The sequence below is a fragment of the Triticum dicoccoides genome, chromosome 4A (genome assembly GCF_002162155.2).
Source record: "Triticum dicoccoides isolate Atlit2015 ecotype Zavitan chromosome 4A, WEW_v2.0, whole genome shotgun sequence".
Lineage (NCBI taxonomy): Eukaryota > Viridiplantae > Streptophyta > Magnoliopsida > Poales > Poaceae > Triticum > Triticum dicoccoides.
This window is the reverse complement of record NC_041386.1, coordinates 638,951,634-638,957,566: the sequence shown is the minus strand read 5'-3', so window position 1 is coordinate 638,957,566 and position 5,933 is coordinate 638,951,634.

The window sequence follows — 5,933 nt, the reverse complement described above, 5'->3', positions numbered from 1 at the left end:
GATCATATCGTCGTAGTGTTAGGCAAAGCCCTACGTCTGTAACTTCATCATCACCGTCGCCACACCATCGTGCTAACGGAACACTCCCTCGTCCTCAACTGGATCAAGAGATCGAGGGACGTCATCGAGCTGAACGTGTGCTGAACGCGAAGGTGTCGTACGTTCGGTGCTTGGATCGGTTGGATCGCGAAGACGTTCGACTACATCAATCGCGTTACTAAACGCTTCCACTTTCGGTACATGAGGGTACATGGACATACTCTCCCCTCTCGTTGCTATGTATCTCCTAGATAGATCTTGCATGATCGTAGGAATTTTTTTGAAATACAGCATTCCCCAATAGTCTGTGTGTGGGAGTGGGAGCTATATGAGGTCGTTACATCATGTACCTAAGATAAAGTGTGCTCTACTACACCATTCAACGGTTGGAGGCGCAACAATTGACAAAGCATCCCACGAGAACAAACTAGAGGACAAGTCATCAAGGAGTCCCACACCTTGACAACACTATGTGCATTTAGAACTTTGTATATATTGATATCCACTAGTAGAAAACAGGGCTTTGGTTCGGCCAGAAAAGAGCATTAATGACGGTTGCATTACGAACTGGGACTAATGTGAGCATTAGTCCCGGTTCGAGCGGCTAGGGCACCGTACAGGCATTAGTCCTGGTTCAAATGGGACCTTTAGTCCCGGTTGGTGCCACGAACCGGGACTAAAGGGTGTGATGCCCATTAGTACTGGTTCGTGGAATGAACCGGTACTAAAGGTTAGACCTTTAGTCCCGGTTCGAGCCACCAACCGGGACAAATGGGTTTGAGGCATTAGTACCGGTTCGTGGCACCAACCGGTACTAAGGGTTACCTTTAGTACCGGTTGGTGCCACGAACCTGTATTAATGGTGTAATTTTCAAATTCTAACCCCCCCCCCCCTCGTGTATCGCCTTTTTAGTTTTGTAAAAAGCAAAAAAATGATAAAAACTTTGAAAGTTAAAATCCTTCGAGATGTAGTTATGTTACTACATCTACTAGTTAGGAAAATTTAAAAACTTCAAAAGTTAAAATCCTTCAAGATGTTTTGCAAAAAGTGTAGGGAAAATATAAAACGACTATAACTTTTGCATACGATGTCAGAAAAAAACGTATAACATATCAAAATGCTCAGCATGAAAATCCGCATTCGAGTTGACAGCCTATGGCCTGTTTGCAAATTTTTAGAATCCTCAAATTCTAAAAGGAAAAAAAGTTATGCTCAAATTTCAGTTTTTTTGAATTTTCATTAAATCTGGTCAAACTATGGTCAAACTACTTATTCAAGAAGTATTAGTGTTACTAAATAATTATTCAAGAATATTAGTGTTACTAAACAATTATTTCAGTTTTTTGAATTTTGGTCAAACTATGGTCAAACAATGGTCAAACTACTTATTCAGGAAATATTAGTGTTACTAAATAATTATTGTTTTTAGAACGATAGTTTCAAACTCAAACAGTGAAATGTATGACTTCATGCTCAAGCTAAACTCCTGATAGTTAATAGGATTGACATCTTACTATTGTCAGGAAAACAACATGTGCAGACTTGGAAACGAGGGAGAATAGAACCCGGAAGTTAAGCATGCTCAGGCTGGGGTAGTGAGAGGATGGGTGACCGTCCGGGAAGTTAGATGATTTGGAATGATGAGGGGTGATTATATACTAGATGTTAAATTGAGCAGTGATGAGGGGTGATTAGAGATTAGAGGTTAAAATAATTCAGAAATTTGAAAATTCAGGAAAAAATTCAAAAAAAAATCATAAAATTTCCTTTAGTACTGGTTGGTGTTACCAACCGGGACTAAAGGTGGATGTCGGTGTCAAAACTGGCGGATCTCGGGTAGTGGGTCCCGAACTGTGCGTCTAGGCCGGATGGTAACAGGAGGCAGGGAACACGATGTTTTACCCAGGTTCGGGCCCTCTTGATGGAGGTAAAACCCTACGTCCTGCTTGATTAATATTGATGACATGGGTAGTACAAGAGTAGATCTACCACGAGATCAAGGAGGCTAAACCCTAGAAGCTAGCCTATGGTATGATTGTTGTATATGGAGTTGATTGCCTACGGACTACAACCCTCCGGTTTATATAGACACGGATAGGGTTAGGGTTACACAGAGTCGGTTACAATGGTAGGAGATCTTGAATATCCGCATCGCCAAGGTTGCCTTCCATGCCAAGGAAAGTCCCATCCGGACACGGGACGAAGTCTTCAATCTTGTATCTTCATAGTCCAGGAGTCCGGCTGAAGGTATAGTCCGGCTACCCGAACACCCCCTAATCCAGGACTCCCTCAGTAGCCCCTGGACCAGGCTTCAATGACGACGAGTCCGCCGTGCAAATTGTCTTCGGCATTGCAAGGCGGGTTCCTCCTCCAAGTCCTTCATATAAGATTGTAAACACCGAGAGTAGTGTCCGGCTCTGCAAAATAAGCTTCCACATATTGCCATAGAGAGAATAATATTAACACAAATCAAATCTGCTAACGTATTCCGCAGTGTGTCATCACACTACAGCCAAGTCCTTTACTCGAATCGTTTTTACTTTTCCACCTCAGCATGTTTTGCGAGGCGGTTTCCTTGGCACGTCTTGTCAAAGCAGAGATCGTGTGCCCCCCTTTTACGGGATTCTCATCAACACGGACGTGGGTAACCCAATCGTGCCTGTTAGCATGTTTTCTTGATTAAAGGCGAGTCCCAAACGGTTACGGGGAGGGCTCCTGGTATTCAACCTTTTATAAAGGGACCAGGGCCTTACTCCTTTTCTCCAATCCCAAAACAAGTTCGCCCGTCGCCTCGAGTTCCAACACCCTAGGCTTCAGATTCCGGGCGCCTCAGACCTTCGACAATGTCCGGTTCTGACCTTCAAGGCCGATGGATGCCCTCCTCCGTCACGGAGGAGGACGTGCTAAAGTTGAGAGAGGCTAAGTTCTTGACCGCTGAAATTTCGCATAGGTTGCCTGCTCAAAGGCAGGCTATTCCCAGTCCCCAGCCCGGTGAGAGCGTAGTGTCCATGTCTCACTTCCTTCGGGGGTTAGGCTTCCCGATGGATCCCTTCGTGAGGGGGCTGCTGTTTTATTACGGGTTGGAGTTTCATGACTTAGCTCCGGAGTCCATCCTCCACATTTCCTCATTCATCGTTGTGTGCGAAGCATTCCTTCGTGTTACTACTCACTTCGGATTATGGCTCAAGACTTTTGGAGTGGAGCCGAAGATGATCGAGGGACGGCACGCAGAGTGCGGAGGTGCTGTCATAAGTAAGAATGCGGATGCTCCATGGCCCGAGGGCTCCTTTCAAGAGGAGCTCGGCTTGTGGCAACGAGAATGGTTCTATATCACCGCTCCCAGGAGCGCCAAGTGGGCGGCGCCTCCTGCCTTTCGCTCGGGTCCCCCATCACAGCTAGCGTCATGGGTCAACAAAGGATTAGATTGGGGGTTATCCAAAGACATGCCCTTGTTGCAGGGCCGCATCAGGGATCTCTTAGAAAGAGACCTCAACCTGGTCAAGGTGACGCAGGTCATGCTGATTCGCCGAACACTGCCCGGCAAACGTCGCTCCCTTCTTTTGTGGGAGTTTAATCCGGAGGGACCACGAGCTCTCCATCATTTTATGGGCGCAACGCCCGTGGAGATGTATAAACTGTTCTTCGAATCACAAATGATGTGTCCGGATTTGATCGAGGACGCAGGCCTAAGCTGCAATCGCCCGGATACCGAAGTAAGTAACCTTGTGCCCGGACCTACTATCCATATAATCGTCATAAACTTGCCCCTAAAGGAGCTGTCCTTTTAAACAGGAGTGGATAGCGAAGGCAAAGCTGATCAGGTGTCCGGCTCCCCTTCCCGAAACCAGGCCGGATCCCGTGCTTGTCAGGATGTTGAAGATAATGCCTTTGGAGGGAAGTAAGGGGAAGGACAAGGGAACTATGGCCTCCTCGAAGGAGGCTGCTCCGAAGGGAGGAACCGACAATTCTTCTCCCAAGGGGAAGAAGAGGGCCGCCTCTGACGACCCAGAGACCATGGCCCCGAAGCGGGGGAGAAAATCCTCGTCAGAGGGTCCGATGCCGGGGAGTTCCTCGGCCGAACAACGCCCTCAAAGGGATCAGCCCTCCAGCGAGCCGTAAGTAGAGAGAGGTTTTCCTTTTGAGGGATGAGAGAAATCCTTGATTTATATCTGAGAAGATTAACCGAAATTTTACCTTGTAGCTCGGACCTCAGCCCTTCTCAGCAGAGTTCGTCTTCGGGGGATCTTCTTCTGGAGATGATAGAGAGCGGGATGCCTCCCCCTGCCGTACCACCTAGCGAGGCGGGCGACCCTGAGGTGTCATCGCGGAGGGTTTCTCTGAATCCGGCAGGGGCGGAAGATAGCTATGTGGCCCCCCAAGGCTCTCCGTGCCTGGCCTTCGAAAGAGGCCATAGGACAAGTCCGGCACCATCTGGTGCTCGGCCGGAGGAGCTAAAGATTCTGCTGGGGTGAGCTTCCATCTTAGAGGAGCACCGTGCATTGATGGGCACGGTGATTTAAAGGATTTCATCCGCAGAAAACGGATTGCATGAGGCCGTCAAAAGTTTACTTACGGGTTTTAAGGTACGTTAGATAATGTACACTTTTGTCAGTTGCGCATAAGTAAGGTGCGCCCTGTGTAGATAGTAGCCCCTGAGACTTTGCGCGTTGTCAAGAAATGACGGCAAGCAGAGGATCATAATCCCAGGTCTAAGATGTCGCCTTGGAATGTAGGTGGCGAGGTGTCCGGAATCAAGCCAAACTGATGATGTGGCCGAACTAAAGCGGCAACTGGACGTGGCAGATGCCGACATCGCGCTTGTCAACAAGCGGCTTGATGAGTCTCAAGGTATGTAATTCTTTGGGCGGCATCATGTAAGAGGAGCTTCATGCTAGTGTCTTACAATGTGTGTGCTCGGCGCAGATGGTACGGCCGCCGTGGAGAATCTTAGGGCAGAACTTGCCCGAGCTAAGGAGCAAGCCAGAAAAAGCGATGCGGCTGCCGAGAAGGCCCTTGAAGAGCTGAGAGCCGAACAGGCTGCTCATTGCCGAAGCAAGGAGGAAATGGCCGATATGTCCGAAAAGTTAAAAAGCGCTACCGACCGTTGCAGACTTCTTGAAAAAGAAGACCAGGCGAAATAGACGGACTTAGAGAAGGCCATTGCCAATGCCAAGGATGCGCGCTCTGCGATGAGAGCTGCGAAGGAGGAGCTGCGTCAGGCCGAACAGATTGCGGCTGGAAAGCCCTTTGTGCTGCGAAGGAAATTTTGTGATCCGAAGTTTGCTCCGTTGGACCGGATGTGGAGTGTGGAGGATACCTATATGGACTTGGCAGCGAGTGCTGCTGATGCGACCGAACACTTTCAAGATCAGAAAGATCGCGAAGTGGAAAAGCTTTTCTAGTCGCAGTTTCACAATCCAGAGCGTCCACTAGCAGTGGATGATCGTTTGGCTCAATGGGCCGAACTGAATAGGTTGTCTGGACCCGCCATGAAGTATGTCATGGGTCACCTATGGCCGGGGAGATCGGAGCCGAAGAGTTATTTCAGCTTGGTGCAGCAATTCCTTGACACGGTGCCGCGTATAAATGCAATGAAGAGGTCAGCATGCATAGAGGGCGCTAGGATGGCTCTTGCCCGTGTTAAGACATACTGGGCAGAGATGGAGACCACCGTTGTTGCGTCCCGAGATTCGGACAAAAGCCGAGTACCCTCCGAGCACTATTTTCAGGAAGTTCTTGAAGGCGCTCGTGTAATAGAGACGCAGTGCCCGAAAGATGCTATGTTATGATAGCATATGTATTTATAAAGTAATATTTTGATAAACTGTAGTGGCCTTTTTTATACTTGTGCCTCCAAGTATTGGGAACACCTCCTGTGCGGCCGTTTTAAGAT